General features: G+C 39.1%; 1 protein-coding gene across 14 annotated transcripts in view; it reads right to left on the reverse strand.

Moving 5' to 3' along the window:
• LOC120731893 (calcium-dependent secretion activator 1) overlaps nt 1-24,390 on the reverse strand; it is a 324,336-nt gene that overhangs the window by 170,118 nt on the left and 129,828 nt on the right. The window lies entirely within an intron of this gene.

Consider the following 24,390-nt stretch of genomic DNA (forward strand, 5'->3'; position numbering starts at 1 on the left):
TCTGGGCTGGAGAAAGACGGCCCTGACAATGACTGATGGCTGCTATTCATTTTTAGATTCAAAGGAGAGAAACCGGGAGGCAGTGGATCCAGTGCTGGTGCATGGTGGTCAAAATCATTTGGCACTATTTAGCACATGGCTTGCTTTGGTTGTGGACTGACCATGAAATGTGTTTAGGTCCTCTGGTATACTGCACTGATTTCCATACCCAACCTTATCACTACAGTACATGGCTAATTATGAACATGTCATCTAATGTTGTCACAGCTTCCACTAGCCACTGTGTATCTCAATAAATTCAATTAAAATCATCATCAGTGAGTTATGATTAAACCTCCACATGTTTGCTGTAGTCGTAGTAGTTCATAAATGGAAGTACTCCACGACTCTTGTCTGCACTGAGTAGGAGATGCTCTGTATCTCATTTTACACGTGTATAGTGACAATAAAAGGCACTCTATTCTATTCTATTCTATTCTATTCTAGTAACATGGAATGTTACTAGAAGACATGGAATGTCATTTCTGTTAAAACCATTAACAAAATAAAATAAACTCTGATTAAATAGAATCGGACACTTATTTTTATATCTTTATATATTTAAAATAAGTACCTTGATCAATGTGCCACTGGCAGATGGCATCTCAAAATATAAGATGGAAATTGTACAGTTAGACATGGTAATACCTCTGAGAACTAATGCAGGCCCCAGTTAAGCAAAACAACACAAAAGTCACAATGTTCATCATCATTAGTGAGTCTGTTAATTCTGTTACTGTTGCATAATGGATTTATTTTTTAAGACAAATGTGACTTTTACTGGTGATGGCGGATGAGTGATACCACCCTAACCTTTTTGACTCCATGAGTTGTTGTTTTTTTTTAGATTTCTTTCTGAAATACAAACTTGCATTGATAGTGCCATCGATAAATGTTCTCTATTCTTACCTGCTGTCTCGTTCTGAACACTCCCATCTATTTGTTTCACATTTGTCACTATGCGGTTTCCCTGTTGTAATTTTGGCCAAAACCATGGCCAAACATGAGAGACACCAGGTTATTTAATTCTTTGTTCTACTCTAGACTCACAGAGAGTTTTTAAAACTCTTATTGCCATGGGAACAAGGAACCTCCTGAACTGCTCAGATCTTCAGGAAAATCCTATCAGCAATGACATGTTCTGTCATTGCTCTTTCGCCCAGCTGGGAGGCTATGAAGAGAGTTTTTGCCGTTGTTCTTTCAGTTTGTTCAATGTGTCCATATACACCACAGTCTTAAGTGAGTCAAGTCTCCATCCAAACACTGAGCTTGATTTTTTGTCCATCAGGATGCACCCTCAACACACATCAGCACTAAAGAGAGCACTGGCCACCACACTCTGATAAAATGTATACAGCATTTCATCACACACCCGGATATTTATAAGAATTGCACCATCTCAGTGCCCTTAAAATGATATATATATATATATATATATATATATACATACATACATATATATGTAGACATGTATATCCATTAGGGGTGCAACGATACTCGTATCGATATTGAACTGTTCGATACAGTGCTTTCGGTTCGGTACGCATATGTATTGAACAATACAACATTTTAAATTTATTTGATCAACTTTCCTTCTGACGATGCTGTCTGTGTTGAGCGCTCAGTGGATCTGTGCTCGACAGTGCAGCCTAGGCGGAGTAGTCGAACTCAGATTCACTGAGCGCAGGGCAAGCTAGCGAGACAGAAGTTATGCTCTTCTTGCAACATGGCAAATTGAACCTCATTCAGATCTGGCGTTTGGAACTATTTTGGTTTTCATGTGACGTATGACCCTGAAGGTAAGCGCGTCATGGACTAAAGTAAAACAGTATGTTGAATTTGCCACGCAATGCTCAATTACATGGGTGGGAGCTAGCGCAGTTAGCTCGTTAACGTGTTGGCCGTCCAGCCCCACGCACGGGGCGATCCGCGGTAGCTCGTTAACGGAGATTTGCCGTGTTGTGGCGTTAACGTCATTTCAACAAGAGTAACGCTGACAGCACTAGTGGGAACACAACAAATATGACTGCACATTTACTCCAACATCATCCTAGTGCAAAGACAAGTGGAAGCAGACAAAAACAACAAGCACGCATGCTACAAACTTTACCCGAGTCATTTAGACAGCCGTTAGCACATGAGTCCTTATGGGGACCTGATATGTTTAATATGCGGCTGAGAATATAGCCCAGAAGAAGCGTATAGTATAGCTTTTATTTTGGAAAGAGCCATTTCTCTGTAATAAACTCTCTTTTCCAAAGATGAGGGATTCCTCAATCAGATACAGGGCTCGCAGGCTCCAGTAGCCCGACTGGAAAAATCGCTAGCCCCGGGACGTCGGGCTAGCGATTTTTCCACTTAATGGCTACGGGGAATTAATGATCACTTAAATTTTTTACAATATCCTAGATTAACCTCAAAAACTCTGGGCATGGTTAATCTGTAGTGAATGTACTCAGATTGCAAAGTGACCAGTAAGAGCTTTTAGGTTGTTGTCCATCTTCCTGTTTGTTTACCTCAGCTGTCAATGCTGGGTGAGAAGCATCTATCTTTATTTAGTTTTGAAGAGAAATAAAACTTTTTGAAAGGAGTCTGATACAAGTTGATGAGCCAGTAAAGCTCACTTCTCACAGATGACAGTGACACTGACGTGAGTTGTTAAAAATATTCTTAACTTTTCTGTCAGTGAGCACTGTTGTTGTTGCCACTCTTAGCCTTAGTTAATTGCTGTTAGTAACTGCTAATTAGGGTGCAGGCACTAAAAGTGTGAAGGCCCTATTGCATCTGTTCCACTTCTTATTAGGGCCCAAGCACTAACAGTGCAAAAGCTGTATTGTAATTGTTCAGTTCATATTATCAGGCAAATGAATTGGAATTTGGGATCCTTAACATGCTCAAAAACCCATAGATTTTGCATATGTCTCAGGTCCAGTGAAAAGTTATGTATTTTATTGGATTCAGACAAGGGCGTTTCTAAACTGCTCTACAGTGCCACTTATATCAAAATCAGAATCAGAATACTTTATTAATCCCAAAGGAAATTGGGGTTACAGCAGGCAGCACGCTAATGTCGCATGCGCACTTACAAAGGAACCTTCTGACCAAACTTACACAAACAACACATTGGGAAGACATGTCAGAAAGGTAGGCTGATAGGAAAAAACAAACGAAAATACTAGGGGTGCAACGATATTCGTATCGATATTGAACCGTTCGATACAGTGCTTTCGGTTCGGTACGCATATGTATCGAACAATACAACATTTGTAATTTATTTTATCAATTTTCCTTCTGACGATGCTGTCTGTGTTGAGCGCTCAGTGAATCTGTGTTCGACTACTCCGCCTAGGCTGCACTGTCGAGCGCAGATCCACTGAGCGCTCAACACAGACAGCATAGTCAGAAGGAAGAGCGCAGGGCAAGCTAGCGAGACAGAAGTTAAGCTCTACTTGCAACATGGACCTCATTCAGATCTGGCGTTTGGAATTATTTTGGTTTTCATGTGACGTATGACCCTGAAGGTAAGCGAGTCATGGACTAAAGTAAAACAGTATGTTGGATGTGCCATGCAATGCTCAATTACATTGGTGTGAACTAGTGTGTTAGCGCAGTTAGCTCGTTAACGTGTTTGCCGTCTAGCCCCATGCACGGAGCGATCGGCGGTAGCTCGTTAACGGAGATTTGCCGTGTTGTGGCGTTAAGGTCATTTCAACGAGATTAACCTGAAAGCACTAGTGGGAACACAACGAATATGACTGCACATTTACGCCGACATCATCCTAGTGCAAAGACAAGTGGAAGCAGACAAAAAAAAGCAAGCATGCTACTAACTTTAGCCGAGTCATTTAGACAGCTGTTAGCACATGATTCTCCTTATGCTGCTGAGAATATAGCCCAGAAGAAGCGGATAGTATAGCTTTTATTTTGGAAAGAGCCATTTCTCTGTAATAAACTCTCTTTTCCAAAGATGAGTGATTCCTCAATCAGATACAGGGCTTGCAATATCGCTAGCCCGACGTCCCGGAGCTAGCGATTTTTTCAGTCGGGCTACCAAAATCTATCTCTTCCCTGCCCGTCAGGCTATTGTAGGAAAAATATATGTCAATGCTTTTGCATTCTTTCAGAAATGTAGCTGGGTAATTATGTCATTGGCATCGGTGAGCCACTGTCAATATGTGACATATTGAAATCGCGTTTGAATTTGCGCTTGTTTTTTTGCTTTCACTTTGCAATCGTGCGAACTGTGTGTAGAGAGCGACAGCACTGATCTGTGAGTGATGATAATTTGTGCACCAATTCCTCTGACATCGTCTTATTAATCGTTAGCTTACTATGCAAACATGACAAGTGAAATCTCCCGCAGCAAGCTTAAACATGTGTGAGTGCATGTGTAAAAGCATTTCAGTTCTGCTGAGCCAAATAAGACAGGTCAGGGTGAAGAAGTGACAGCCAAAGAAAAGCTTACCACAAAACGGAGAAGTTGTGACAAATCAGACTATAAGGCAAAAAGAAAGTGCAGCTTTATGGTTTCATGGACAAAAGAATTTCTGTAGCTGCAATATGATGAGCTAAATAACCAGGGCTGCACATAAGTGGTCCGCAGGTGCGCATTCGCTGTCAAAATAAAAAACACGCACAAGGGTTAGGGTTAAATTTAAAAACTGTACTTTTGAGTTAAAATATATATTTATAATTTTAATAAATGACAAATTAAAAAGGCATGAACATTTTTTTTGTATCGAAAAAATATCGAACCGTGACACCAAAGTATCGAACCGAACCGAACCGTGAATTTTGTGTATCGTTGCACCCCTAGAAAATACATAACATGAGGTGAGAGGAGGAGAAAAAAAAAAACTCCACTCAGACCGAGCTCCTAATGGGAGAACAGTTTGATAACAGAAAAAAACACCTCAGTACAAAAAGCACATGACTATCAATACACCATAGAAACACAATGTAAGCAACAGGGGCGGGTAAAGGGTAAGAGAGAGCCAGTGTAGGCAGCGCATCCGGTCCTGCAGCATGTCTGCGCTGGTCCAGTCGACCGCCATCCCCGGGAGGGGACAAGCATCGAAGGCGTTTGGAAAGGGAGGGGGATGAGTATGTATCAGTGTGTGTGTGTGTGTCCAGAGTTCAGCTGAGACAGTGTCCTTCGCCCTGCTAGGCTAAGTAAACAGTCTTCCAGCCAACCCAGGTGGCCTTGCGTAGGATAGGAAGAACAGTCTAAACACAGTCTGTTATCAGGGTGTTGTTGTTCAGCTCCAGCCTTGAGATCACAGCTGGCGCCGAAGTGGTAGCCGCATGAAGTGATGATGGTTTGTACTTTAGTGCGAACAACTCATATGAATTTCAAAGCTGTTCTAACAGTCTGACACTGGTCTCTCAATCTCCTGTTGGAGAGCCGTGAGCTTCTCCATGATGTTATCAAACTTACGCTCCATGATGTTGTCATTCTTGTGCTCAAAGAGCAGATTCTGAGAACTCACAGCCACAGTGAGCTTCTCCAAGATGTAATCAATTTTTGCTCAGTGGTCTTATTCTGAGTGCTTCTCCAAGATGTAATCCGATTTTCACTCAGAGGTCTTATTCTGAGTGTTCACAGCAGCCATAAGCTTCTCCAAGATCTTATTCGTGCTGCACTCAGTGAGCCCATTTTGAGAACTCACCACTCAATTCAATCCCAGCGGGCAGCCTTGTGGGGTTTTGAACAGCCGATTCCGCTTTCTTTAATTTTCAATTTTTCAAGTTTTTTTGTGGATACCATGTGGGTACCACACGGGCTTATAAAATGGGGCCATTATGGAACCCACGGACAATCCCACTTAAAACCCACTTTTTAGCCTATCTTTAACAGACGGCCAATACGGGTTCTGTGACACAAAGACACCAAATATATTAAAGCTGACTGCAAACAAAAACTAGTTTGTAAATTACAAAAATCACGAGGATACACAAAACAACATTTTTCACATTTATTTTGTCCAAAGTGCGTAAACTTTTGAAAAACTAGAAATGTCAAACTACATCAAAATTCCTTAGATATTTGGAACTGAAGCAATATGGGGGAAAAGTCAGATGGAAGACTCAAAAGCTTATCTTGAATCAGCAGGGTTTCTGTTTTGTTTTTTTACAGAGCCGTAAGTCTATTTTGTACCCTTGCAGCCCTCAGTCCTCCTCCGTCTTTAGCTCCAGTGAACCACTTGGACAGAGCCTTCTCTGCTTCTTGCAAGTTGACTTTTGATGTTAAATATTTTCTTCAGTGCCTCTGCAAATGAAGAAGAAAAATGGGAAAGCCAAAGTAAAGTTAGCCTTAGCTTACTTCCTTTGGTGATGATTTACAAAGAACACTGTTTATTTCACTTTCTTGCCTCAAAAAATATATAAAAATTACATGATAACCAATCTCAGTTACACTTTCAAACACTTTATTAAAAAAGTTTATTTTTCTAAAGTTCAAATGTCTCAAGTGAAACTAACTTACCATACACAACATTAAAAAGACGCAAATCCCTGAACTTTTTTTTCCCATGTCGGCCAAGCATGTTGTACTCCACAGCCAGCTCAGGTGATATGAGGAATTTCATCATCCTTCTTGTGGCATCGTCTACACTTGTTCCCCCTATATCTGCTACCATGGGAACCTGAGGGGAACATACAAAAAGGACAGATTAGATACTGGCATCTGGTTAGGATGCCTCCCTGGTGAGGTGTTTTGGGCACGTCCCACCAGGAAGAGACCCAGAGGAACACCCAGGACATGCTAGAGGGACTATGTTTCTCAGCTGGCCTGGGAATGCCTTGGGATTCCCCCGGAGGAGCTGGGCCAAGTGCCTACAACAAAAAAATCTACTGTGATTTACATTTGTTGAATGAGCAATTTTGTAAAATAGTCTATTTTTGTACGCACAGTTTACAAATCTGTCCTGTATGGCATGGAGTGATTGCATGCTAAAAAGTTGTTGCTTAAAAATAAAACAATTAATTTTTAATTGATAACATCAGCAGAAAGCCTTGTTATTAATTAGATGTACAATTTCTATAGAATAGGAAACAACTCAGTTCATTTTTGATCATATCAATACCAGCATATTACACAACTCCAACAACCATGATGAAAAACGCTCATCTGCTTCCATCACTATCAGCTGATTAACATTGAGCTGCTGCAGTCAGCACCATCAAACTCATTTAGTGTTTAATGTTATGTTATTTAATGCCTTTATTTTTAAATCTTTACCAGGGCTGAAAGACTGTAGATGTTCACACCTGCTGTTAGAAAACCGAGCTCACAGCAGTATTTTTATTTATAACAGGAAATTTAAATTTTTATTGGTTACTGTGTTTATTACCACTTTAATCAGTAATGTACTTCCTATAGAATATAGATTTTATAAGTTACCGGTTTATTGAAATCAGCTAGTGAACACATCGATCACTTTATTGAACTACACGCCTTACACTCTTGTGAGCTCTGGTTACTAACAGCAGGTGTGAATGTTTGGAGTACAAAACGCAGATAAAGATTAGAATAACAAGACGATGTAAAATCAGTTTAATGCAGTTGACAGTAGTAGCTCAGATGGAAATCAGCCAATTGCGGGGGCAGCAGAGGACCAAAACTGTCAGAGTTGTGGGACAAGTGAAGAGAACGCTGTTGTCATTATTGTTAGCATAAAAGATAGAAATTTAAATAAATGTTAAATTTTAAAATTGATCATTGCCTTCTGTGCCTATATATATATATATATATATATATATATATATATATATATATATATATATATATATATATATATATATATAGAGAGAGAGAGAGAGAGAGAGAGAGAGAGAGAGAGAGAGAGAGATAGATATAGAGATATATATATATTTATTGATTACCAGTAAAAAATAAAATAAAATTAAGTAATGCACTACTTTCAAGGATGCCCCAAGGACCATCACTTTTCAAAATAATCTGTGCAAGTTATTGAATATGGCTAATAAGTAATACAAATGATATGAAAGTTACTTACTTGTCAAAGATGGTGTTTGTGATCTTGAAGAATTTAAACGTGATAAGGAAGTGAAAGAAAGTGCATGAGAAAAAAAATACAAACATTTTCATTTTTTCCCAGGATAATTTAATATAAAAGATTCTCTTACTAATGCACAAAATGAACAGTGTCATTAAAGGTCTGAAAGGCACTGCATGTGTTTATATGGTTAACTGACTAATTCTGTCACGGTTTGCTGGGGCAAGCCGTGTGGAATATTTAGGACCTGGACGTGGCAGCTCTGGTGCAGGTGAGTATTTATTAACGAAGGGAAAAACAAACAACAAAGGCGCAGGGAACATGAAACTGGAACCTAAACTGGGTAAAACTAACAAAACAAACCAGAAACGAAGATGCAGGGAGATCCGGGGAAATACACATGGAGAGCTGCAGGGAGACCGAGGGGAAACAACACAGACGAACCAGCAACTACCATGACAGAAGACACAACTTAAATACACTCAGAGAACACAGGGAGATTACACACAGGTGGGGAACACAGCCGGGAGTGATTAACGTGACGAGACTAGGGAGGCAAACTGAAAACACTCACATAAGATGCAGACCTTCACAATAAAACAGGAAACACATACACGCAATGACATAACACACCAACTTAACACAGACTGGGGGACACAGAACATAGGAACATGAACCATGAAACAGAAGAGTACAAACACCCAAGGTAACCAAAACCACAGAATACTAATAAACTAAACATAAACACGGAGTCGCAGACTCCGGACCATGACAAATTCAAGCAGCAAACACTAGCAGTGCAAAAATGTATCTAACTAGCTGACAGACTTTAAAGTCACACACAGGAAGATATATCAAAATGGTGACTTATGCCAGAACAAATGACTTGACAGACATAAATCCTAAATTTCCTATAAGTAAACAATTGGTGACATAGTAATAAGTGGTCCCCAGTGGTTTTCAAATTTAAACAATCACCTCATACGCCTCATGTTTTACACTGCTATAAGGTGAGCTTGCTACACTGCACATGTATCTTACGTGACATGGTATGACTAGCTCATGTTCAAAAATTAACATACTGTTCAGCCATTTTGTTTACTGGGTAGTGCATAATGGCCGAGTTACCTGAGCGGGAATCCACTAAAACTAGCTAAAGATGTTATGCTTATCCCCCTTATACTGTTTAGGAGAACTATAGAAAATAACTAAAATAACCTATGATAAAAACTTATCAAACTTTCAGTATTTACCTTTGTCATAGTTTTCGATTCTTTGGTATCCTTTTGTCCTCCATGTTCTCAAACACCAGCGAGAAAAAAGGCTGCAACTGACGAAAGACCGCAAAGAGTAGTTGCTACGCGGTGCAATCTGCTCCTCCCTCATTTTAAACGACGCGATGGGAGCTGCTCACATTAAAAACAACTTTATTTAAAAAGTCATTTTACACCTCATACAAACAATTTAAAAGTCAAACAATGCACAAATTTAAAAGAACAATTTTATTTTTAAGTTTTTTATTAAGTATAGAGATGGTCAATATGTTTAAAAAAATTCATATATAATATTTGTCACCCAAATCAACATCATAATAAAAATGTAATTAATAAAATATATAATAATGATAAGAAGAAGAATAACAACAGAAACAGTTTACCTAAAAGCTCTTCTAACATTAGACTGCTTTTGAAAAGTTTCAATAGTGTCAATACTTCATAAAGACAAGGGAGTTTCACAGTTGAAGTGTGACTGCTTGAAATACCCCATTCCCTCTTCTTTCCAGTAGTTCAAAGAAAATATAAATTATTACTGGTTATATATTTTGAGGGCACAAGTTTGAAGAGTAACATTTTAACAGATCGGTAATATACTTCAGGAGCTTTACTGGATCTGATTAACCAAAACTTCCAACTTCCATGTAGCTAACTGTCTTTTCTCTATTGCAGTAGAGTGTGTCTGATCTACTAAAAATCCTCAACTGTATATTTGCTCAAGTAAATAGTCTTAATTGTTTGAACAACCAGTTACCCTTAATTTGCAAATGCCAAATCTGGATTTTGTCTGTGTAATTCACTTTTATCTTAGGTTTTTTATTTGTATTTTTTGCTTTTCTTTTTTTCTACTCTTGCGTCCGTTTTAATCACTTATTATGGCTGCTGTGACAAGTGAATTTACCTAAAACGAATCATGAAGTCCTTATTTTATCTTATCTGAGCCTCACCATGCACCCTCACCATGCAGAGCGCTGAAAGTTCAAATTAAGTACTTAAAATGAAATCTAAAATTAAAACGTAACCAGTTTTAAACCAGTTATTTGGAATAGTGTGCGGAGTGTTTTGAGTAACATTGAATGTTCAAAAACACCAAAGTTCCTATAGTCTCACTTGACAGCTGGGTTGTAGTGTCTGATAACACATAACATCTTGAGGTCTCAACGTGGACTTTGAGTACATTCGCTAGCCAAGGCTAAATACTGAGAGGGTCAGAAATGAAGGATAAAGAACATCTGACTGTACGTAAGGATAGCAAAAGTGATAGACTGAGGTTGTGCCAAATATGTTAAAGTTAGGGTGATTTGTTAGAGAATGGTACCCCATGGGTGCCGTCTGCAGGTTATAAAAGAGAGTTATGTTGATACTTTCTTTTGAGTTTCTTTTTACAATTTGACTTTCAGAACTCCCTGGGTTGTGTGCAATCTGTGATGGGCTTGTTTGGAATAAATCCTCCTTTATTCAAATAACACTTTCTCAGGCTCTTCACAGAAGAAGAATCCTCACATAAGCATGTGCTACCATTTTGAATCAATGCACACATTTACCATCACTGACCCAACTAGGACCTACATTGGATGCCCACCCAGATGGATTTAATGTTAGAAACCCAAGTGGGTCCCATATATACTAAACAATCTTGAGCCCATGTAAAATATATGCCCATGTTAACTTAACATGACCCATTTGGGGCCCATATAGACATGTTTTCCGGGTCTGACTTGCATTTGCCCCTGTGCGATCCATATAGTTTGACCAGATAGGCCCCACCTGTGTCATCAGTACTAAAAATATATATTGATTACCTCACTTTGCCCCATATGGGGCACACAACAACAGCTTTTCTTTAAATGACTATGTTTGCCCATGTCTAACCAAGGTGGAAAACCCAAGTGGGCCCTACGTGCGTTTCCCATTTTGAACCAAGTGACGTTTTTCCCATGTTTGACCTAGCAAGGACCTACTATATTTTCCACTTGGTTTTGCCAATATGGCTTTAATATGAGAAACCCAAGTGGGTCCCATATATACTAAACAATCTTGAGCCCACATAAAATATATGCCTGTATTAACTTAACATAACCCATATGGGGCCCACATAGACATGTTTTCAGGGTCTGACTTGCATTTGCCCATGTGCGACCCATATAGTTTGACCAGGTGGTCCCCACCTGTGTCATCAGTACTAAAAATATATATTGATTACCTCACGTTGCCCCACCTGGGGCACACAACAGCACCTTATCCTTAAATGACTGTGTTTGCCCATGTCTATCCCAGGTGGAAAACCCAGGTGGGTCCTACGTGTGTTTCCCATTTTGAACCAAGTTAAGTGTTTCCCATGTTTGACTCAGCTAGGACCTACTAAAAGTGCCCACTTGAGATTGCCCATATGGGTTTAATGTGAAAAACCCAAGTAGGCCCCATACAAAAAGCCCAGTTTGAGCCCATGCCCACATGGTACCCATCCAGCACGAGCAAAAACCAGTTGGGGCCTATATATACATGTTGGCTGGGTAGGAATATATCATGTTCTATAAAATCATGTTAAAAAAATAAAGTTACATCAAAGAATCTCCAGAGGGGTCATGTCTTTTGCATCTTTGTTCATTTTAAGTTTGTCTTGTATCTCACTTTGTTTTTCATAATCTAATTCTCAGTTTTGGTTGTATCCTCTTTTGTTAATTTTTTCCAATTAACTATAAACTATAAATAAACAGAGAAACTGCCTTTTAACAGGAAGAAAGCTCCGGCAGAACCAGGCTCAGGGAGGGGCGGGGCCATCTGCTGCGACCGGTTGGGGTGAGAGAAGGAAGACAGGATAAAGACATGCTGTGGAAGAGAGACAGAGATTAATAACAGATATGATTCAATGCAGAGAGGTCTGTTAATGGACTACTTGCACTAGGGCATGTGACGTATTTCCGTTTCCAAATACTACCGCTTGGGCGTTTCCGGTATGTTTGTTTATCTGTCGGTAGCTATGCTAATGTCCCTTCAGAATGAGTATAACAAGGAAAGTATTTAAAACAGAACATTTTCAAAAACAGGAGAAGAAATACTCCGAGCATTGCTGTGTCTTATTTTGTTCGGCTTCAGCCAAATTTAACGGCATACTAAGTTTTCATGGCTTTCCGACCCATTGCGACTTGAGAAGACAATGGCTGGTAAACATACGCCGGGATCATTTCACGATTACCTCTCACACCAGGGTCTGCTGCAGACACTTTGCCAGTGATCAACTCATAGAGCCAACAACCCTCGATGGTCGAAGGCGGCTTATTAAAGGTGCTGTACCAACACTTTTTGAGTGGAATGGCTATAAAGTTGAACCACCGCAGCGTAGTGTTTGGGAGAGAACGGAGCGACGCCCTGAACTAGTTCGTCTTACAAGAGATCATGACTACTGCTCAGTCCCCGAGCCGTCTGCATTGGACATATCTGCATCAGCTGCAGAAGACCTGTTCAAAGACGTGGAGACTCTGAGGAAGGAAATACAGGAGTTACGTGTCCAGCGAGAATTTGGGTTACAGCGTTTTGCTGGCTCCGACACTGACATCCGATTCTATGCCAGGTACACCTAAGTTCTATTCAAGCTAACTGTTTAAAATATACCAAGGTCACCATCAGTTAAATTTCAAGTGTTTCCAGTCTTAATGAAACACAATAGAAATTTACTTTTTCTCTGCTGATTGTATGTTTTATGTAGATGCTTTAGTATTTAAACGATATCCTAATGCTACAGATAAAATACAACACCAAATACTCTTAATCAGACTATTTTATACAGCATACCATTAGCATATTTGTCACAGTTTACATTATTTTATGCCAATGTTGGATGTTAATTAATGATTGACACGATGTATGTCTCTCTCGTGAATAGATTTCCAAGCTATGCTCATTTGATGGCATTCTGGGTTTTGATTGAGCCTTGCAGCTATAAAATGATCCGGGTTTCAAGAGCCAAGTCAGCTGCCAATCGGAACGAAGAAGTGTTGACACCTGCACGCACATCAACGGTAGGTTATGGGTTTGTTGGTAGTTAGAACTAGAGGTGTAATGTTATTGTATTTATGTACAATAACATTACATAATGTACAATAGCATACATACACAGGTGTATGTATGCTAGACTCAGTATCCTACATACATACATCTGTGTACTACAGCACCTCATTGTTTACCCCATGGTACAGTATGGTATGCATAACCATTACAAAACATTTAGCCAAGAAAAGCATAATTTTACTAGTTCATAGCTTAAGGAGTAACATTTTCCCTTTTGTTTTCACCTTCCAGAGGCAGCTGCTACAGCCAATTGACGAGTTTTTTCCTTTTCCTGGTTTTCCTGTCAGTTGGTTTGAAGGAGAGGGACCTGGCACACCGATTTAACATACACCAGTCCACAGTTAGCCGCATTATTGCAACATGGACTTCTTAGCTGACAATACTTAATTACAGAACTGGTACTTGAGTGCTGATAGTTGAGTTTAAGTTACTGATAATTCAAATTCATTGCAAATGTTGAATGTTAATACTTTTTAATTATACTACTATATTACTATTCAGATTCAACAAAATTGTTTATCAAAATTATAAAGTAAATCACTAAATCGTTTTAAAATCATAAGTGACATTGTGCTTTTGTAACATCAAAAATACCATTTGTCATTTTCTTCATTCAGTTGTGTTATTGTCTAAATGTATCTCAGTATGCTAGGCATGAGTTTTAAATACCATGTAAATAAGTTCTACACAAATTCAATGTTTTGTGTGTTTTTAAAAAATGAAATTGATGCCATTGCTTTATTTAAGCAATGGCATCAATTTCATTTTTTGTTTATTGATTTCACATAAAAGTAACATGTAACAACAAAATAATTCATGAAATACATTGCAAATAAAACATCAGTTATTTTGTTCCAGCAAGCCTGAAGGATCTGTTTTTCTTTTTGCTATGTTTTCACTGTTCATTTTTCCAAACACAGGTATCTTGGCATATATATGTAAAAAAAGAAATAGTCTGCCTTTCCTCTGGTTGCATTGTGCACATCTGTATCCATGTATATTCTTTGCACTAGGTAGTCCTCTTGTGCCCACACAACAAAGTCACACCACTACATCCCACTGATGAGCAGTTGAACAACAACTAAACTAAAAACTAAAAGGTGTAAAACAGTGGTGCATAAGTTAGAGACTGGGATATATATGTACATGACTGAGTTAGCCGTCTTCAGAAAGTGTAATGTTGTATGTAAATTAATACCTATTGTGACACATGTATGTATGAACAAATAGCAACATGAAACCAAATTTTACAAATCTAATTACCGTACTCCAGTCTGGGCCATCCTATTTGGTACCGGCTTAGTGAAGATCATGGAGTTGATGGGTCCTGGCTTCACATCCTAACAGAAGACACATTTACTATGGATGGTGTTGCTGTTCATATGCAAACATGGACTAATTCAAAAACTTTAACCTCATTTAAATTACCACTGTCCGTGGCTTGTGCCATTGCTGTTCAGATTCCGTGCAGCTATGCACAGGGGGGACAACCGGCACTCTGAGTTGTGAGTAGTGTGCTGTTTGGAAGAGCAGTGCCACTGTGTGATTGCACATAACAGCGCCTGCCACACAGGAGCACTGACTATGTGTCAGTATCACCAGCGATGAATCCAGAAGCTTAATCTAAGAAGAAAGAACAAAAATTTAAAAATGTAACATCTTCATGGAAGAGCTGAACAGGAACATAGTTCAGTGTTATGGTTACTGACCCCTACAGGCTTACCCTCCTGAATGCTTAGTGTTTCCTTCTCTCCCTATTAAAACAACTTAACCATCCTTGATAACTGTAATAACTTTGATTGTGTATATTTGCAGTATTAACTTGGTGTCAAATGTTTCTGATCACCCAAACACATGATTTAACTATCTGACTAGTCAAATTAGGAGTGATAAAGCAGGGAGACAAGGAAAACATTCAAGCTGATGGGCCTTTAGGAATGAACTTAACTAATGCTTAAATGATCTGAACCCCACTGAACGGGGATTAACAACTTTACACAGCTTCCTGCCTACACTTAGTCTGTGTGGTGCCTCACTCTTCCTCATTGACCTGTAGCACAGGGCTCTCACACCGACCTCCCCTGACAACCTGTCTTTATTGGACACTGAATAAAGATACAAGTACGATTAGCATTATTTCTGTATTACTCATGTCAGCACGTCTTAAACATATATACTTTACACTTAGCAAGAGTAGCATTAGTTAGTTAACTACCTCCTTAGTTAGCTAACTACCTATCGCTATTATAACAGTGTTCAACAACAAAAGTGACATTAGTTAAGAAAACCTCAACTATACTTTCGGACGACATAAAATACCGTTTAAGAAAACATGTAATATAGAGAATTGACATCAAATGAAGGACATAGCGGAGTAACGTAGTGTTTGCATTTGACGTTAGCTAGCGTTTCTTTGTCGGTTAATTTACGTTTTCTTACCTTCGTAGTTGTGTATATATGATGCAGCATATAACTTAAATCCTTTATCTAATTTGCTGGCGGGGGTAGTCGTCACTCTGCAAATCCGATGATCATCAGTGATGTTCAATTTTGGGAGCTCTTGTAGGCAGGACTGTAGAACGTCGCCATGGTTTAACCACACCGGAAGCACTGGGGCAGGACTACATAGAACGCGGAAGTGATTGTGCAAGTAGTCCATACATAGTGAGTGAGAAAGGAGACTGGAAAGGAAACACCCAGTGCATCATGGGAATCCCCCGGCAGCCTACGTCTATTGCAGCATAACTAAGGGAGGATTCAGGGTCACCTGGTCCAGCCCTAACTATATGCTTTAGCAAAAAGGAAAGTTTTAAGCCTAATCTTAAAAGTAGAGATAGTGTCTGTCTCCTGAATCCAAACTGGAAGCTGGTTCCACAGAAGAGGGGCCTGAAAACTGAAGGCTCTGCCTCCCATTCTACTTTTAAATACTCTAGGAACAACAAGTAGGCCTGCAGTGTGAGAGCAAAGTGCTCTAATAGGGTGATATGGTACTACAAGGTCATTAAGATAAGATGGGGCCTGATTATTTAAGACCTTGTATGTGACGAGCAGGATTTTGAATTCTGGATTTAACAGGAAGCCAATGAAGGGAAGCCAAAACAGGAGAAATATGCTCTCTCTTTCTAGTCCCTGTCAGGACTCTTGCTGCAGCATTTTGGATTAGCTGAAGGCTTTTCAGGGAGTTTTTAGGACTTCCTGATAATAATGAATTACAGTCGTCCAGCCTGGAAATAATAAATGCATGAACTAGTTTTTCAGCATCACTCTGAGACAGGATATTTCTAACTTTAGAGATGTTGCACAAATGGAAGAAAGCAGTCTTACATATTTGTTTAATATGTGCGTTGAAGGACATGTCCTGGTCAAAAATGACTCCAAGGTTCCTCACAGCGTTACTGGAGGCCAAGGTAATGCCATCCAGAGTAAGAATCTGCTTAGATACCATATTTTTAAGCTTTTCGGGGCCGAGTACAATAACCTCAGTTTGATCTGAATTAAGAAGCAGAAAGTTAGCGGCCATCCAGGTCTTTAAGACATTCCTGCAATTTAACTTTTGAAAAGTATTCTCATTTAAGCTGATTTCGCAGCCCAGTGGTACTCATTTCAGTCATTATGGTGTGACTTGACTGATTCTTATATAGCGCTTTTCTACTCTCCCGGAATACTCAAAGTGCTGTATACAACGTGCCACATTCACCCAATCACAAGCACTTTCTCTATACATTATTTCTAACTACATTCACACTCCGATGGATGGATCGGAGAGCAACTTGGGGTTAGTATTTGACATGCAGACTGGAGGAGCCAGGAATCGAACCACCAACCTTCCGATCAGTCGGTGACCTGCTGTACCTACTGCGCAAAAGCCGCCCTCATTACTTTTGCAGCAGCACAGCCACCCAAGCAAGCTCCTCACTAGTCTTGCCACCCAGGTTAGCCAGAGACTGAGGCCAAGACAGCAAACCCAGAGACTGAGTACCCTGCACAGTCCCAGCTCTGAGGGTGAGGGGAGCCTGGCCACATCCTGAACACCTGCCTCCACAGTCAGCTGTATGCCCAATCTGTGCTGCCTGAGAATACCGTGCAATGTGAGAATCCTGGGCCCCATGCACAGGGCATCCTGTATAGCCTGGGATAGCTTCCCTCCATTTATTTGCCCTCATGAGCAGCCCCAGATTTTGAGCCTTGTTAAGCCTCTGTAACAGGCCACTCCCCAGAACTGTTCTGCAGCCAGAGTTTCTGGCCCCCTGGCCCCCTTCACCCACTAAAGTTAATTTTAACTTTTCTTTGGAGCATCCGTTCCACATTAAATAAAGGTTCTTTTTTATAAAAAAAAAAAATCACTCCGTCTGACAACTCTGCAGACAGAGTAAGTAAATCGATATTATTTATTACTAATGTTCATTAGGGGAACACAAAGACATGACCTACTCTCCCCACAGATGTTCTTTCAGAAATGGTGATATATTCTGGCTATATTCTGGAGAATTGATTGGACAGTAGGTGTTGAGTTAATACTTGTTAATCTCTTATCTAGAACTTGACCTACTTGACCAGGTTAATCTCACAACATAATTTACTATGGTGATTTACCCTGGTAAGAAGGGATCCAACTTCATAGTACAGAAAATCCAGGGTTAACCCTGAAGTTATCTGGATAACCCAAACCCCTGCTTGTCAGTACAGGCCTCAGTGACCGTATTTCATTCTAAAGTGATATGAAAAGTGAAGAGTAGGGTAACTTTTTTTAACATGTTGACCAGTGACAGTCTCAATCCAGCATACATGCCAAATGATGCCAATCTATTCTATCTCTACTTTTAAGATTAGGTTTAAAAAGCATATAGTTAGGGCTGGACCAGGTGACCCTGAATCCTCCCGTAGTTATGCTGCAATAGACATAGGCTGCCGGGGGATTCCCATGATGCACTGAGTTTTTCCTTTCCAGTCACCTTTCTCACTCACTATGTATTAATAGACCTCTCTGCACTGAATCATACTTGCTGTTAATCTCTGGCTCTCTTCCACAGCATGTCTTTATCCTGTCTTCCTTCTCTCACCCCAACCAATCACAGCAGATGGCCCCGCCCCTCCCTGAGCCTGGTTCTGCCGGAGGTTTCTTCCTGTTAAAAGGGAGTTTTTCCTTTGTCGCCAAAGTGCTTGCTCATAGGGGGTCTTATGATTTATTTATTTATTTATTTAGGACAGTGCATGTTAATGAACATAAATGTAAAAAAAAAATTACATGAATGTAAACATACCAGATTATAGCCAAGGGCTAATTTCCATCTGTTGTCCTTAAGCATAAAAATAGACATAATAATTCATAAAAATTCATCATTCATTCATAATAAAAACTCCATCATCAAACTTACACATACACACCATTCTGTTCCCAAATAAAACATTAAAACTATACAACTCATACATGATCACACACTTGATTGTTGGGTTTTTCTCTGTATCTATTATTGTACGATCTAATGTACAATATAAAGCACCTTGAAGCGACTGTTGTTGTGATTTGGCGCTATATAAATAAAATTGAATTGAAAATTGAAGTGAATATTCACCGTGGCAACCCCTTTTGGAAATAAACAAGCAGCCAAAAGAAAACAATTCACAAGTACACAAGATGGGTGGCTTTGAGGCCATTTATGTATTACTGGTGAAGGATCTGTATCCTGAAATATTTCTGACAACAGGCATATTCAACTCAATTCAGTTTAATAATAGATAGAAAACCCCAGCAATCAGACCACCCTCTATGAGCAATCACTTAATGAACATGGGAAGGAAAAACTCCCTTTTTCCCTTGTTCCCTTTGTTTCCCCAGTTATGTCCCTTTCTTTGTCCTGTCCCACTGTGCCCTGTAGTTTGTCTCGTTTTCCCGAGTCAGTCATGTCTCCATGTTTGTTTCCCTTTTTGTCTATGTCAAGCTGGTGTGTCATAGTCTCTGTCTGCTTTTCCTGTTTATTGTAATAGTCTCTTGTCCTCTGAATTGTGTTCAGTTTTGGTTTCCATTATGTGATTAAGTGTATTCAGCTCAGCTGTTTCTCTCCGGGTGTCTTCACTTTGCCCTATTCCTGTTTGTGTATTTAAACCCTTTGTTTGTTTGTATTCCTGTATTCCTCTGTGTTTCCTTTCCTTTCCGTTTCCTTCACTTCCCTTGCTTGCTCTGCTCCGGTTCCAGCTTTGGTATTCTGTTATCTTCTGCAAGTAATCAGCAATAAAGTTAAAATGATTTCATGTCTCAACTTGTCCCGATTCCTGCACATTGGGTCCAAAACCTGACAGCAGCACAGTATTACACGACAATAGAGATGAATCCATTGCCAAATAGTCCATAAGAGGATTATTCATAACCTTCACTATTGCGTCTATACTGTGATGAATACTGAATCCTGATTGAAACTCCTCAAATAAACCATTAATCAGCAGATTATCTGTCAGCTGTTTTATAATAACTCTTTCAAGATTTTTTAAGTAAAATGAAGGTTGGACATTGGCCCATAATTAGCTCAGACAACTGGGTCAAGTGATGGCTTTTTAAGTGATGGATGTGGAGACGGAATTATTTATGAATAGTGAGACTTCTTTCATTCTTCATTTAATGGGGTCTAATATACATGCTGACAGTTCAGAGGAAGTAATTATTAAACTTAACACGTTTTTTCAATATTCTGTTGAAGGGCAGTGAATGTTTATAGATATTAGGCATTGCCGCATCTTTTTCTGTGTTATTTGTCAAGACTAATAAAGACAGTAAATTATAATTAATTCTAAAGCTAATGTAAACATAAACAAAATCATTGTTTAGTTATAAGCAATAAAAAGAAATATGGGTTTATTGTGGGCCAGAACAATCTCAAATGGCATTCCAGGATTTGAAGTTAATGACAAATGCTGAGATGTCAAGGTTAGGCTTTTGTAATGATACTAAGCAAGTTCTTTTTGTCATCTGCTGCACCCTTTAAATACATCCTTCATTTGCCTGTCATGTTTTCAAGCATTCATATTTGCATTTTCAACTGTAACATTTCAAACAGCTTAGCTAATATCACCAATGAACAACTTTGTTACAAGCTGTTTTCTCCAGTTTCACAGTAGGTACAAGAAAAGTTGCTGGATCTAAAAAAAAAACAAAAAAACCCCCCAAACAAACCAGTGCTGTGATTGTGACTATGTCATAACTTGAGTCTTCTGGATGGAGAAACATATTAAAATGTGAATGCAAGTGAGGAGAATGAAAGATTATTCTGCAAGGAAGGACTTCTCAGCAAATGATCTTTAACAAACCGGAGATTAAATACTAACATGTAATTTTCTTATTTGTGTTTTTGCACCAGTACAGCCGATCTTGGTTTTCTCCACCTAATTCCACTGGGGGGTGACAAGATGTTATATTATTCATTACTCCGTTCCAGGTGTGAACTGGCAAATAGCTATTTGGTAACATTGACTGATTGCTACCCAGTTTAATTGTGCAGTAACCACACTGTATTATTCATAGTTTGGCACTTATACCTTGGTAATTACCAGCTGCTGGGACTCAGTGGGAATCCAGTGGTTGTGTCAGAAACAACTTGCTCGGTAAATTTACTTACACTTCATTAGGTGTATTGGTCTCAAACCAATTTTTTTAAGATGGTAATTGTTTTATGCTATATTGAAATCTTGCTGAAGAATTATTTTTGTGTCTGATTAAATGTTCCATAACAGGGTTTTTGTTTAAAGTTTCTTACTAACCACAGATTATAATTTTGTCTGTGAGGACAAACACAAATACGTTGCTGATGAAAGTTTTATTTGACTTTAGTGTATTTTTTTCTACCTAAAATTTGAATGCAGAGTGCTCTTCAAATTCCTCTCAACACTACGTAGACCTTTGACACAATGATTGTGTAACAGTGAAATTGTAGACTCTTATTGTTCATTTAAAATGAAATTGAAATGAAGTTAAAATTCCACAAATAACGGCTCTTTGTAGCACTTGTAAAACCATGTTGACAATTTTAAAATCCACATTCACAGATTTGTAAATGTTTCCACAACAAACTTGGAAACAAAAACGCAAAGGAAAAATAACTTGTTTTTTATTAGGCAGTAAAGAAGGTGAAGAGGAGGAGTGATGGAGAATAGGATAAAGGAAACGTTAACGTCAGATTGGTATTTACTATTTGGAAAGCTTCAGTGCTGACAGCCAGCTGAGATTACTTCTATTCGATGAGTAATTCACAAGCCCTACCAACAGTATTTTCATGTCTTTATCACACTATTGAGATTTGTGTATCTTAGAAAATTTAAATGCGGCGTAACTGTTTCTGCTTACTGACAGCTAATATGTGTACATGCAGAAGAGAAGACCCCCTTTTTTTGACCATGTATGAGAACGACACCATACATTTGTATGATAGTCAAACTAAGGGGAACTGCAGTGATCGTGAAACGGGTTAGACAAGAAACTTGCCACTATATTGCATGTACCTTATTGGAGGTGATAGACCCTTCCAAAATATGACTTCCATAATATTGATATTTAATAATTTAATAGGATTGTGAAAATTTGTAAGAATAAAAGTACAGGAATCAATGTTTGTGGATCTTTATATATAGAACTGTAAAGTATACATGGAGCTGAGGGGACAGGGATCAGCCTACCCTCTGCCTCTCCTGCTTCAGGGTTTAAATTCAGTGGACAACATGATTGTAATTCTTAGAATAAAGCACCGAATGAACATGCTGTGATATATGTGAGCTTGTGTATAAGTTAACACACAAAGGCTCGTGTGAAATACAGTGGTGGGATAATACCCACTCATCCTAGCAGACTACAGTGTCTTTGATTATTTGACATGACATGCACGGCTGAAAGTTGTAGTGATAAGTTTATCATTACAGGCATGAACATCGTGGTAAGTTTGACATTTAATTATTTCTTTGAACTGTTCTTTTTCCTGAGTGGAAAAAATATGTAATTACTTTAAAATAAGAAATAAGTGAACAAGTTTGAATTCAATTTGAAGTTTCTCTAGTTCAGAGGGTCAAAATCATATAGAACGGCTTAAACATATCGACAAACACCCCACTAATATTTGATTATGTGTCCCATACCAAGTTGTGCCTCAACCAGATGCTTTTGGTAGCCATCAATCAGCTTCTGGCATAATTGTGGCTGGATATCTGACCAGACTTCTTGGCTGGTCAAATATCAAATCCCCTCATCTGGGACTCTCCTCAGCTCTTTCTGGGACAGTGGCGCGGCTGCCCCTCTGTTGGTCTTCCTTGGTCTCTTGTGTTCTGGGGGCCTCTGGATGTCTGGAGTTTTGATCTCCTCCATACCTGCTTCATGCCCTGGTGGGCGGGGCTGTGGCCCCCCCACACCCTCTAGTAGATCATTACATGAAGGAACCTTTTAAAAACAAGCACGTCCATGCTCACAGGTGTACACACGGGTGATCACACACACAAACTACACCCTTTTTGGCTCCTACCTCAAAGCACACTGTGTTCTGTCGCTCTTATGTGCTGCACAATAATGTTTAATATTTAGTATTTACTGTTACATTCCCATAGATCATCGTGATGTTGTTTATTGTATTGCTCTTTTTTTTCTTTCTTCTGCTTGTTTTCTCTTTTTTCTTTCTCAACAGGTGATCCAGGTGATTGATAGATGGATTTTTTGTCTGCTTATTTTGTTGTTTTTTGTTTTTTGCCCTTTATCCCCGTCCCTCTTCCCCGCTGTTTTTCTTTTCTTTCCCCTCTTTCTTTTTCCCCTTTCTTTTCCCCAGTCAAATCTGTCCCGTATTTAACAAGTAAAAATAAAATAAAATAAAACAAACAATAAAAGGTGAATCAAATAGACCATTACGGCAAGGCTGGGATGGTCAATTTGGTAAAGTAAATCCGTTGGGCATCTTTCTTTGCCTTTAGACAATAATTCTGATGGCAAAAGAGCCAAACGGGACAGGCAAAAAAAGAAAAAGAAAAAGAAAAAAATAAATATCAAATACTGATAGAATTCATTTAAATTGGTTGATCGGGCTTTTAAGAATAGTCCACTAATTTTTATGGTCGAGTTCGGGACTCATAAGGTTCAGAACCTTAATGTAAGCCTGCTTTATCCATTCCAGAACCTGTTTGTTTTTTTGGGGGGGGATCATTGTCCTGTTGGAACACCCAGCTGTTTCCAAGGTTCAACTTTCTAGCTGCTGATCTAAGGTGAGGTTAGAGACCTCCTTCTTCATCTTCGTTATTCTGTCTGCCATTTACTTTGTGCAATGTACCAGTAACACTGGCAGAAAAACTGCCTCAGAGCATATTACTATTAACATTGCACCAAAAATCGCACCTTTACTCCTCGTCATTGTGCCCAAATAGGTCAATCTTCATCTTTTCTGACCATAACGCTTTTCTCCGTTTGAGCAGCTGGAGCTTGATTCTTCCTTGGTGTGGCACCATCTCAGTCCATAGCCACATAAAACTTACTTCCCTGTGGACAGTGAAGCTGGTGTTCAAGCAGTTTCAAATCAGTGGCAAAGCCTCGATGGTTCCTGGACATCCTAACCAATTTTCTCATTCTGAGGGCAACAGTTTTGTTTGGGGTCTTATTCCAGAACTTAGCATAGTGCATAAGTAACTTTTGTACACTTATTTGAAATACTTCATTGTCCACAGTGGAGACTTGAACCCATGAGACTAAGATTAAGAGTCGGTTGCTCTTCCAACTAAGCCAACCATTCAAACAGTTCAAGCAAATCATTTTAAACCCCAAATTACCATGACACTTGTGCTTATTATGAGTGTATGTCAACTTCTGGGCACAACTGTGACTGCGTATAATTCTGAAACTTTGACATGCATTTTATTTCCTGTTGATTAGGTAACTCGTTTATAGGTAGACAGGTTGTTTGGTATAATGATAACTGTTGAATATTTCACAGTCAGATTGAATGGCACACTGCTTAGATCTTCATAAAGTGCATTTTAGT

The sequence above is a fragment of the Simochromis diagramma genome, unplaced genomic scaffold (assembly GCF_900408965.1).
Source record: "Simochromis diagramma unplaced genomic scaffold, fSimDia1.1 OVJJ01000352.1, whole genome shotgun sequence".
Lineage (NCBI taxonomy): Eukaryota > Metazoa > Chordata > Actinopteri > Cichliformes > Cichlidae > Simochromis > Simochromis diagramma.